Genomic DNA, 13,435 nt, shown 5'->3' with positions numbered 1-13,435 from the left:
CAGATCTTCTCTAGGCCTCTCCCCCTGTACCCCCTTTTGCTTCGCTTGATCTTTCTTTTTATTCTTCGTTCCCCCTTGTTTCGTATCTGTGCTGGGGCTTTTTATGCTCGTCTCCTCGAGATATTTTTGAATCGAACTTGAGTTTAGACTCTCCTTGGGGTCTTGGGTTCCGCAGATTTTTGTGTGCGACTTCTCATACTTATCGCAGTATCTTATTGCCTGCGACTTACCGAACACCTGAATCCTGTTGCCTTCTAAAGTGGGCCAGATAGCTTCTGGGTTTTTTAGTTTTTACTTAAATATGTTATAGTTAGCTTGTAGTCCTGTTTTCATTAGTCCCACCTAGAAGGGTATCTAGGGTCTTGGCGTGACTATCCTGTCACTTTCCTATCGCCGCTGCTCATAGAACTCACGCTGCAAGCCGTGATTTAGGTCCCTCAGGCTATACTCCGATAGGGGGTCATACAGGCTCCCCTCCGGCTCACAGGCTAACAGTCCCTTCAGCTTTTTCTTCTCTCCCTTCCTTTTCCCGTCCCCTCCTTCTTTCCCCTCTTATCCTCCTTCTTAATATTACCGTCCTTACACCATCCTCATGCCAATCTTCTCATGTGAAAAAACGGGATTAAAAAGTAGGAAAAGGCTCATACCTGTTAAGAGCATCTTCTTATTGCTCTATGATACACTCAACCAGTCACCTGCAGTCTTGAGCCGTTGCTTTCCTGATTCTTTGGGCTCCATTCCCCTGCTGAAACCTGTTGTTGAATAAGGGGAAGGGGAATTGCTGGGGGGAAAACACTGGACCTTGGAGGGGGGAGGTGTTGCGGGTGCACTCCCTGTGCCTCGAGGAGCTCGTATTATGGCTCCGTGCTTCAAGCCAGGAGCCGGCGTGTCAGTGTGCAGCGGGGTTTCTCCTCCTTCGCTCTCTCCAGGACTTCGGTCTACTCTGCGGTCACACGTCACAACCTTAGGAAGAGGGGGGCTCCCGTTCGGTTACTTCTGGGTTCAACAGGGGGAACCATGGGCGTCCTTCAAGCACCTAACTCTGGGGCGGCATTGGGCTCACGCCGTACGCTGCTCCTTAGTTTCCCGGGCATCCAGCCTGTCTCCTCTCCCTCACACCTGTGCTGCTGACAGGCCCCTCCCCCTGCTCCTACGTCTCACATCCACATCGTGTGTCCTTTCTCACTTTCTTTCCCCCTCTCTTTCTTTCTTTCTTTCTTTCTCTCTTCCTCTCTTTCTTTCTTTCTTTCTCTCTTCCTCTCTTTCTCTCTTCCGCTCTTTCTCTCTTTCGCCCTCTTTTTCTCTCTTCCTCTCTTTCTCTCTTTCTTTCTCTCTTTTTCTCTCTCTTCCTCTCTTTCTCTCTTTCTTTCTCTCTTTTTCTCTCTCTTCCTCTCTTTCTTTCTCCCTCTCCTTCTCTCTTTCTCTTTCTCCTTCTCTTTCTCTCTTCCTCTCTTTCTTTCTTTCTTTCTTTCTCTCCTTCTCCCTCTCTTTCTCTCTTCCTCTCTTTCTCTCTTTCTTTCTCTCTTTCTTTCTCCCTCTCTTTCTTTCTCTCTCACTTCCTCTATTTCTCTCTTTCTTTCTCTCTCTCTTCCTCTTTTTCTCTCTTTCTTTCTCTCTTTCTTACTCCCTCTCTTTCTCTCTTTCTTTCTCCCTCTCTTTCTCACTCTCTTTCTCTCTTTCTTTCTCCCTCTCTTTCTCACTCTCTTTCTCTCTTTCTTTCCCCCTCTCTTTCTTCCTCTCTTTCTCCCTCTCTTTCTCTCTTTCTATCTTTCTTTCTCCCTCTCTTCCTCTCTTTATTTGTCTCTTCCTCTCTTTCTCTATTTCTTTCTCTCTTTCTTTCTCCCTCTCTTTCTTTCTCTCTCACTTCCTCTATTTCTCTCTTTCTTTCTCTCTTCCTCTCTTTCTTTCTCCCTCTCTTTCTCACTCTCTTTCTCTCTTTCTTTCTCCCTCTCTTTCTTTCTTCCTCTCTTTCTCTCTTTCTCCCTCTCTTTCTCTCTTTCTATCTTTCTTTCTCCCTCTCTTTCTCTCTTTCTTTGTCTCTTCCTCTCTTTCTCTATTCTTTCTCTCTTTCTTTCTCCCTCTCTTTCTCTCTTTCTTTTCTCCCTCTCTTTCTCTCTTCCTCTCTTTCTCTCTTTCGCCCTTTCTCTCTTTCTTTGTCTCTTCCTCTCTTTCTCTATTTCTTTCTCTCTTACTTTCTCCCTCTCTTTCTCTCTCTTGCTCTTTCTTTCTTTCTCTCTTCCTCTCTTTCTTTCTCTCTTCCTCTCCTTCTCTCTTCCGCTCTCTCTTTCGCCCTCTTTTTCTCTCTTCCTCTCTTTTTCTCTCTCTCTCTTTCTTTCTCTTTCTTTCTCCCTCTCGTTCTCTTCTCTCTTTCTTTCTCTCTTCCTCTCTTTCACTCTTTCTCCCTCTCTTTCTCTCTTCCTCTCTTTCTCTCTTTCTTTCTCTCTCTCTTTCTCTCTTCCTCTCTTTCTGTCTTTCTCTCTTTCTTACTCCCTCTCTTTCTCTCTTTCTTTCTCCCTCGCTTTCTCACTCTCTTTCTCCCTCTCTTTCTTTATTCCTCTCTTTCTCTCTTCCTCTCTTTCTCTCTTTCTCCCTCTCTTTCTATCTTTCTTTCTCCCTCTCTTTCTCTCTTTCTTTGTCTCTTCCTCTCTTTCTTTCTCCCTCTTTTTCTCTCTTCCTCTCTTTCTCTCTTCCGCTCTCTCTTTCGCCCTCTTTTTCTCTCTTTCTCTCTTTCTTTGTCTCTTCCTCTCTTTCTCTATTTCTTTCTCTCTCTTTCTTTCTTTCTTTCTTTCTTTCTTTCTTTCTTTCTTTCTTTCTTTCTTTCTTTCTTTCTTTCTTTCTTTCTTTCTCTCTTTCTCTCTTTCTCTCTTTCTTTCTCCCTCTCTTTCTCTCTTTCTCCCTCTCTTTCTCTTCTCTCTTTCTTTCTCTCTTCCTCTCTTTCTCTCTTCCGCTCTTTCTCTCTTTCGCCCTCTTTTTCTCTCTTCCTCTCTTTCTTTCTCCCTCTCTTTCTCACTCTCTTTCTTTCTCTCCTTCTCTCTTCCTCTCTTTTTCCCTCTCTTTCTCTCTCTCTCTATTTCTCCCTCCCTTTCTCTCTTTCTTTGTCTCTTCCTCTCTTTCTCTATTTCTTTCTCTCTTTCTTTCTCCATCTCTTTCTCTCTTTCTTTCGCTCTCTCTTTCTCTCTTCCTCTCTTTCTCTCTTTCTTACTCCCTCTCTTTCTTTCTCCCTCTCTTTCTCCCTCTCTTTCTTTATTCCTCTCTTTCTCTCTTCCTCTCTTTCTCTCTTCCTCTCTTTCTCTCTTTCTCCCTCTCTTTCTATCTTTCTTTCTCCCTCTCTTTCTCTCTTTCTTTGTCTCTTCCTCTCTTTCTTTCTCCCTCTTTTTCTCTCTTTCTCTCTTTCTTTGTCTCTTCCTCTCTTTCTCTATTTCTTTCTCTCTTTCTCTCTTCCTCTCTTTCGCTCTTTCTTTCTTTCTTTCTCCCTCTCTTTCTCTCTTCCGCTCTTTCTCTCTTTCTTACTCTCTTTTTCTCTCTCTCTCTCTTTCTTTCTTTCTTTCTTTCTTTCTCTCTTTCTTCCTCTCTTCCTCTCTTCCTCTCTCTCTCTTTCTTTCTTTCTCTCTTTCTCTCTTTCTCTCTTCCTTTCTTCCTCTTTCTTTCTTCCTCTTTCTTTCTTTCTTTCTTTCTTTCTTTCTTTCTTTCTTTCTTTCTTTCTTTCTTTCTTTCTTTCTTTCTTTCTTTCTTTCTTTCTCTCTTTCTCTCTTTCTCTCTTTCTCCCCAAAAGTTAGGGAAAAAAAAAAAAAACATAAAGAGAACAAACAGAAAAAAGAGCAAAGAGACAAATAGAAAAAAAGAAGAAAGGAAGAAAAAAGGAGAAAAAGAAAAAAATGGATGGGAACAGGGAATAGAAAAGGGGAACCTGCTTTCCATATGAAGAATTGCCAACCTAAGCAGTTGAGTAGTTAGGAAAGTCTATAGTCTATTATCCTGCAATTACCAAGACTATCATACCACCAAAAACACACCAACATTCCAGAATCGAGAATGACAAATAGCGAATAAAGGGATGACCATTGCAAGCAGTGGGCAGAGGTCTGAATAGCATCGTAATCAAAGGTAGACTGTATGTGAATCCAGCAGGCCCACTTACTGGTGAGTTTTTGAAGATTATCTCATGCCACATGTATCAATTCTTTCATTTCAGCAATTTTATTGACTTAGTCAAACCACTCCTTAAGAGATGGCTAGTGGGCTGGAATGCACAACCGAACTGCCGTGAACATATACATGGCCAAGGATTTGTAATATGAGGACTTCATAGTAGTAGTTGAATGGTGGAGGAGATATGGAAGCAGAGCAAAGTCAAGAGAATGCATCATAACCCTAACAATGAAATTATGTACCCAATAGAGTAGGAGGGCAGGACATGTCCTCCACTAAATATGTAGCATAGAACCTACATCCGTAGCACACTGCCAACAGCAGTCGGTAAAGGTTGGGTAGTAGTACATCTTGTGAAGTAGGTCATGAGTTCTATACCATCTGAAGTATACTTTGAAGTTGTGTTCCTAAATGGTCATGTTACATGTCTCTTTATTCGTCACAATCAGAACTTCTCTCCATTCTTCTTCCAACAGCGTTGTCTCAAGTTTTCTTTCTAAGCCATAACTTACTTGAGCGACTTAGATAATATATCTGAAAAAAGGTTCAAGTAGATAGTAGAGATAAAGTGACGTTGGGGGGAAGCAACAGAAGTTTTTTGAACTGCCTCAAAGGCTGGCTATGTAGCTTTCGTCTCCTGGAATCTGTGAAAAATTTACAAGTTGGAAAATAGACCCACAATTGAAGTGGGGAGGTCACAGGAAGTTATAATTAATTAGATCTATCCTTAAAAGTCCCTTTAAAAAAAAAAATTCTTGCCTTCAAACGATCTCCCACACCTTCTCTGCCCGGGAAAATTCCTATTCCAGCCTGAGGGAAAACCAGGGTTGAAGTTTACTAGCATCAAAGGACCTGAGAGTGAGGAAATTACTGACAAATTGCATACTTTACAGACATATTGCAACATCTCTCCCACCAAAGAATGTTGGAGAGTGTAAAGCTTCTTACCACCTTCCACAGTCCATGAGAGAGATGCAAGTGGGCCTGAACAAAGGACTTTTCAAAAGTGACCCAGTCTTTTAGTGTGCCATGTAGGCACCAGTCCACTATTCTCACCAAATGACAAGCCCTAGAATACAGTTTAATGTCTGGCAAGACGATTAACCACTTAGTTTGAGGGATTAAAAGTGTGTGAAAACTAAGTCTGGAGGTTTGTGACTTCCAAAGGTAAGTACAAAAAAGTTTTTTAAGCGACGCTGGGAGTCTAAGAGTAGCCGTCTTCAAAAGGAACAGCGAGTTGGTTGCACATTCATTTTTAAAATTATTGCTCTACCGAACCAAGAAAAAAAAACAGGGATATTTCCAACGTTTAGTGAAGGTTCACACTTGTGCGAGTTTATAACCAATGCGTTGCGTTAAACAAAAACTAGATTCGCATGTCATCCAAAAAGTAATTGTTTTCAATTACGGTCGTTCACATATATGTGTTGCGATTCCTCTCCGAATGCGATGTGATAAAAAAAAGGGTCTTATGCGAGTTTACAGTGTTGCAAATTTAGTCTCCATAGACATCAATGTAAATTGTTCTGGAAGCGCATTGTTGGTTCAGATATGTGCGAATTCTTCACCTCCAGCTCCTCCTTTCAACAGTTCAGTTCAACTCAGTTCTGCTCCCTCACTTTCTGTTTCCTGTCTCATGTCCATCTGTAAGCAGTCAAGATGGTCCCCAGGCGTCGGAACACCATTGATAATGAGGAGCTCATCAGACTTGTTCGTGACAGGCCTTATATATGAGACAGCTAGATTGAAGAATACAAAAACAATGCCCGGAAGAGCAGAGGCTGGAATGAAATTTGTAAAAGTCTGTATGGAGACTGGGATGACTTCACACCCCAGGTTTGCAAACATAAACGTAAGTATATTTCTATTTATTCATCCCACTGACCACCAATGTAAGGGCATGCATCCCACTGACCACCAACGCTACTGACCACCAACGCCACTGACCACCAATCCCACTGACCACCAATGCCACTGACCACCAATCCCACTGACTACCAACGCCACTGACCACCAATCCCACTGACCACCAACACCACTGTCCACCAATGCCACTGACCACCAATCCCACTGACCACCAATGCCACTGACCACCAATCCCACTGACCACCAACCCCACTGTACACCAACGCCACTGTCCACCAATGCCACTGACCACCAATCCCACTGACCACCAATCCCACTGACCACCAACCACACTGTCCACCAACCACACTGTCCACCAACCCCACTGACCACCAATGCCACTGACCACCAATGCCACTGACCACCAACGCCACTGACCACCAACACCACTGTCCACCAACGCCACTGACCACCAATCCCACTGACCACCAATCGCACTGACCACCAACCCCACTGACCACCAACCCCACTGACCACCAATGCCCCTGACCACCAATGCCACTGACCACCAATCGCACTGACCACCAATGTTGTGAAATGATATTGCATGCTCTGTATGTTGACACAGAAAGTGCAAAAAATAGATGGACACACTGTCGAACAATAAAACTTTATTACATTTTTAGAACAAAGTACAGATAGTAGACGATGCAGCATTGACAGGGAAAAAGTTATTGGTCTTTATTGAATGGCATCAAGCTGCCATGATACCTGACTGGCAGGACTCATAAAGAAGTCAGTAAATTTCTCATGGATGCTGGCCCCTCTGTAATTGCCCCTTGTATGTGTCCAATCTGCGCCTTCCATCTCATCCATTAAAAAGTCCTCGAAAAGGTATCCATCTCTTTCGCGGACAAAATTGTGGAGTGCACAGGCAGCTTTTACGGCAATTATGGCGTTTTCCATGTTTAAACTTATTGATGTGTGAAGAAAACGCCATTTGTTTGCCAGGATTCCGAAAGTACACTCCACAACTCTTCGTGCTCTTGTTAGCCGATAATTGAAGACCCTTTTCTCCACAGACAGTGACCGGTTAGCATATGGCCTGAGCATTTTTTCTGAAAGAGCGAAAGCCTCATCACGACAAATATTAAAGGGAGAGGGTTCTGATGTTCCAGGGAGTGGTCGTTTGTTTGGGAGGTCTAGTGCGTTCTCTCGAATCATTCTTCCAAAACAGTGGGAAAAAATGCTGGAGTCAGAACTGCTCCCATAAGAACCAATGTCGATGTAGGTGAACGAGTAGTTTGCATCAGCCACTACCAGAAGAATGAAAGAAAAATATTTTTTATAATTAAAAAATTTTGTCCCACTACCGACTGGCCTTACAGTTCTGATGTGCTTGCCGTCTATGGCACCAATACAGTTAGGGAAATAAACAAAAACACCAAGCGCAATGATGTTCTAGCGTGACATATACAATCAAATAAGTGTAAATCAAATGTATGTGAATGCACGTGCAATTAATTAAATAAAACAATAAAAAAATTTGTTGGATTGACAATGCTATCAAGCTGCTATCAATTATATAGTGGTCAGAATCCCCTAAAAATTAAAGCATATAACATAGATTGATGCGCTCTGATACAAAGTTCAATCAATGTGAGAAAAGAATTTTTTTGTGCTAAAAAAACAATGTGAAAAAAAAAAAAATTGCTACCAAATCGATAAAAAATCGCATATATATAAAATCGCAAATATATGAAAAAATCGCAAATATTTAAAAACTGTGTTCCTCCAGTTACACAAATCCACTGGAAGTGGTGCGATATCTCCAAAGTAAACTACGCAACAATTGTGTATATATATACTAAAAATGCGTTTACAAATAGTAATCAATCCAAATTAGTGCCAATAAATAAATAAATTAGATATATTCCCTGTGATAAGTGTTGAATCCTCCCTAATAAAAAATAAATAAATGATAAACTTATAAAGGTGCAATATATATACACAATTGATGAGTATAAATTGATAAATAGTGCCAATAGAATCTGATTAAATATAGATGATTAAATTCATGAGATAGGATAAGTAGCAGGCGACAGTTCAATCCTCAGTAATCTGGGATATCTGGATTTCTGCAGTACTTATTTTGTTCACCCTCTGAGCTATTTATTCCACAGCCACAATGAATGGTAATTTTCTCAGTATCAAGTGGTTTTATGTAAAATAAACAAAGAGAGAAAACATTGCGCAATATTGTTACAATAAAAGTTCACAGGCAAAACAGCACAGTGAAATACTCACGTGTGCCTGACTTGTTTTAGGCATGCAGATAAGCAGATAGGCAGATCTCAGCTGGCTTGTAAGGACAAGGCTTGCTACACAAGCTGCTGCTGCTGCTTGATACAATGTATTTAGCAGACTGTGTCCTAGGCTCCTCCCACGCGTTACATCACTGACACATGACTTTCTCAAGGCCTTGGACACAGTCTGCTGAATACATTGTATCAAGCAACAACAGCTTGCGTAGCAAGCCTTGTCCTTACAAGCCAGCTGAGATCTGCCTATCTGCTTATCTGCATGCCTAAAACAAGTCAGGCACACGTGAGTGTTTCACAGTGCTGTTTTGCCTGTGAACTTTTATTGTAACAATATTGCGCAATGTTTTCTCTCTTTGTTTATTTTACATAAAACCACTTGATACTGAGAAAATTACCATTCATTGTGGCTGTGGAAGAAATAGCTCAGAGGGTGAACAAAATAAGTACTGCAGAAATCCAGATATCCCAGATTACTGAGGATTGAACTGTCGCCTGCTACTTATCCTATCTAATGAATTTAATCATCTATACTTAATCAGATTCTATTGGCACTATTTATCTATTTATACTCATCAATTGTATATATATTGCACCTTTATAAGTTTATCATTTATTTATTTTTTATTACAGAGGATTCAACACTTATCACAGGGAATATATCTAATTTATTTATTTATTGGCACTAATTTGGATTGATTACTATTTGTAAACGCATTTTTAGTATATTTATACACAATTGTTGCGTAGTTTACTTTGGAGATATCGCACCACTTCCAGTGGATTTGTGTAACTGGAGGAACACAGTTTTTAAATATTTGCGATTTTTTTCATATATTTGCGATTTTATATATATGCGATTTTTTAGCGATTTGGTAGCATTTTTTTTTTTTCACATTGGTTTTTTAGCACCAAAAATTATTTTCTCACATTGATTGAACTTTGTATCAGAGCGCATCAATCTATGTTATATAAATACAGTTAGGGAAGTTGCAGCGCTCCTAGAACAACTCAGCTTTGGTGTTCCATTCCTCTTTGTTTGGTTTTCTCATGACCACATCTCTTAGGACCTCCCAGATGGCGATACAGGTGTCACGCACAATTATGCTCACCGTAGATTTTCCCAATTTGAACTCGTAGTGTAAGCTGGCAAATGAATTTCCAGTTGCTAGGTACCTGAAAAAAATATAAAATAAATTAGTTATGTTTTTTTTTTATTACAGAAAGACTCATACGCACTAGGTGGAGGAGCCTCAAGGACACACTTCAGAGACACCAGAGACTGCAGCGTGAATCAATTAGTTGGTCTGGTGCCCCCCCAAAGCGTCCCTATGCCTTCACCAGATATATGGATTTTTTTAAGCCAGTACTAGAATTGAGGAAGTAAGTTATGATACATGAAATCGGTCACTCTACCATCTCTATCTAATTAACCAGTCCTAACCCTAACCGTTACTTCTCCCCCTATCAGCTATACTTTTTATTTCATAACAGAGTCCCAATTTAAATTTTTTGTATTGCAGCATGGAAGCAAGTTGGGAGGACGAGGAGGGGGAGGAGGAGGCGCATGCTCCTAGTGTTGACGATGATGAAGGAGTATCATTTGCTTGCACAAATCAGGAGGATTCATCTATGGAGCTCCAGGGTGAGCTGATTGAGGTACACGAGTCCTCTGCTCAGGAGCGGGATAATGAGGACACGGATGTTTCGACACCGTCCAGCACAAGGCAAAGGCAAGCATCTGCTTCCCGCAGGAAGAAAAGCAGCAGGGCAGCAGAACAGGTTGAAGACCAGGACCAGACCAATAAATTACTAAACATAGTGTCAGGTATCACTGAACAAATCGATGCCCAGTGATGCCCTCACACTATGTTTGCCATTAGTCTGGTGCCACTTCTCAAAGAGGTCTTGCCAGACCATTACTTTAATATGAGGATTGCAGTGCAACATTGCATCCATTCATTCACTGTGCCACGCCATGTTTCTGTGCCAATGCACGACATTCCTAGTCCTCAAATATTTACTCCCATTTCTTCTGCCTGAAGCACTGCACCAAACCCTTATCCCTCTAGTTTTGCAGAACCCTCTAGCATTTATGAGATCAGATCACGAATCCCATATCCTATTCCTTCACCTGTTGCCTCAGTAATTTCACCCCCAGGTAGAACCACGGATATCGGCAGACAAATGGATATGAGACCACTTGACTCAACATCTTACCATGTCCCGACACAAAACAGACCAGTACAGCTCTACGAGCAAATACCGTCCGTGGCAAATCAATTTCCACCTGTAACAAGACCAATGGAACAGCAGAAACCGACAATTCCAAGTCATTATCCATATCACAATCGATCGCTTGAAGTAGCCTCAAACATGCCTACACCCTATCGACAATATGGGTCCCCAAGTATACCACCAGATAACGAGATATCCCCACCTGTGTTATTGAGGAAATATCCCTCAACACAAGGTGAAGCCTTGCAGCTAACACCACCAAGCTCTTCAACAGCAACACTACAATGGCACACCAAGCCTGATGAACATAGTTCACAAAGTTTTTTGAATTTGTAGATGACTACCTGCTAATGCCGCTACCAATTTCATGTTGAAAATTGATACTTTCTTTGTTAGCATTATGTTTTTGTTAAATTATTTTTTATAATTTTGAATAGTGTATTCCAAAATGCTATCATATTTTGAATGACTCAGGGAAATAGAGATGTAGAGAAAAAAGATTAGGGGGAAAGTGGAGATGAAGATGCAAGGGAGGATGGAAGAGTTGGAGATGACAGGGAGGATGAGTTGGAGAGATAGAGTTTGAGTTACTAAAGTTTTGTAACTTAATATTAAAGTTCCGTTACGTTCAAGCTAGACAGTTAGAGGAAGCAAGACAGTCAGAGGAATTAAGAGAGTCAGGGGAAGTTAGAGAGTCAGAGGAGGTTAGAGAGTCAGAGGAGGTTAGAGAGTCAGGGGAAGTTATAGAGTCGGAGGGAGTTAGAGAGTCAGGGGAAGTAAGGGAGTCAGATTGAGTTAGAGAGTCAGGGGAACTTAGAGAGCTAGAGAGTCAGAGGAGGTCAGAGAGTCAGAGGGAGTTAGAGAGTCAGGGGAAGTAAGGGAGTCAGATTGAGTTAGAGAGTCAGGGGAAGTTAGAGAGCTAGAGAGTCAGAGGAGGTCAGAGAGTCAGAGGGAGCTGGATTGTTTCCAAAATATTTCATGGCAAGTATGTAATCCGAAAAAATTACGTATTACGTTTTTTAAAATAAAAAAAAAATACTTTTTTTGGAACACAATTTTGTTGTCATATCTGTCTGCATACTTTGCATTCATTACTATAGCTTACTATGGTGCATAGCATAAAATTTCACACACAAAGTATATCTATAAGATTTACCTTAATGTAACAAGCAACCTTTCCGCTGGCTCCACACTATTCCGAAAGGTGGTGTTCTGATACTCCAAACGTGTACCAAGCAGCCGAAGCAATTCATCGAAACTAAGGAATAAAACCACAAATTCAATGTAAGTGACAGGCTAAAGCCCATACACAAAATCAAATAAAATAGTAATAGGAAAGACTTCTAGTAAAAGGAGAAAAGTGATCAAAAGTTGGATTGGTGGTCAGTGGGATTGGTGGTCAGTGGGATTGGTGTTCAGTGGCATTGGTGGTCAGTGGGATTGATGGTCAGTGGGATTGGTGGTCAGTGGGGTTGGTGGTCAGTGGCATTGGAGGTCAGTGGGATGCATGCCCTTACGTTGGTGGTCAGTGAGATTGGTGGTCAGTGGCGTTGGTGGTCAGTGGGGTTGGTGGTCAGTGGCATTGGTGGTCAGTGGGATGCATGCCCTTTTGTTGGTGGTCAGTGGGATTGGTGGTCAGTGGGGTTGGTGGTCAGTGGTGTTGGTGGTCAGTGGGATGCATGTCAGTGATAGATAGTAAGAAGGAGGGAGGAGGAGAAACAAGAAGGGTACAGGTACTAACCTATTTACTGACATCCGGGAATAGTTTAAGAACTTCTCCTCATGCTGCCTGAGATCATTGTAGAGGATCCTGAACTGGCCTCTCTCTTCCGTATTTTGAATAATTGGATAAACCCAATATCTTCTTGTACTCATCAGTCTCTTCCTCATCCTCCTCCTCCTCTTCCTCCTGGCTTTGTCCATCAGGACTGCAGCAGTAGCAGTAACAACTGCTGCCACGATCAACGGCATTTGATGAAACATAATGATGAAAAATCAAAATCCTCACGGACTACTCACAAACAAACCACACTCCTCACGACAATACTCTCCCACAAAGGAAAACAAGGAAGAGCACAGGAAGTTAACACCCATTTTTTTCTTGCCTTTTCGATTGGCCTGAGCACAAATCGCATCTGTGCCTAATTTACATTGAAAGCGCATACAATTCACATTGAATTCGCAATACAATCGCGCTGGTAATAATCAAACACGCAATGAAAAAATTTGCATCAAAATCGCATCGCACAAGTGTGAACCGGCACTTAAGATCCTCTTGAATAGAATGTAAGGGTAAGAAATTGCGTCTATATAAAGTGGTTAAGTCAGGAGTTCATATTCTAACTAGCTACAAAAATATCAACTTGAAGATTATTGGTTACCATGAGCCATACCCTAACTTTTCTCTTTAACTATTTTTGGGCTTTAGTGAAGCATGCACTATTATAATCAACCAGCAGCTCCACCCCCGTTGTTTTAACCGGTCTACCATCAACTAGCAATAAAAATAAAATAAAATAAATGACACATATGATGCAGTCTGTCAGGGGTTGGGAAAAGCCTAATCACACTGGCAGGGGTGCTTAGTTTTATTTTATTTTATATTAATTGTTTTATTCTTATATGAATTTTATATACATTTGTTTTTTTGTCTTTATTTTTTTAATTTAGGTTGGTATATTCATATAACAACCCCCCTTCCCCCCAAAAAAAAACAAAAAACAAAAAACAAAAACAAAATGTAGCTGTATATGCTTAAAAATTGTTAGCTAGAGTTGAGCTTTTTTCATTTTGCCTGGTTTGTTTTTTTGTTGTTTGTTTTTGACTTAAAGTCTAAAATTACATGTCCACCTAAGATGACCCTGTCCACATGGTGATCAGGC

Source organism: Aquarana catesbeiana, linkage group LG06 (genome assembly GCF_042186555.1).
Source record: "Aquarana catesbeiana isolate 2022-GZ linkage group LG06, ASM4218655v1, whole genome shotgun sequence".
NCBI classification, from domain to species: Eukaryota; Metazoa; Chordata; class Amphibia; order Anura; family Ranidae; genus Aquarana; species Aquarana catesbeiana.
This window is presented reverse-complemented; position numbering follows the sequence as displayed.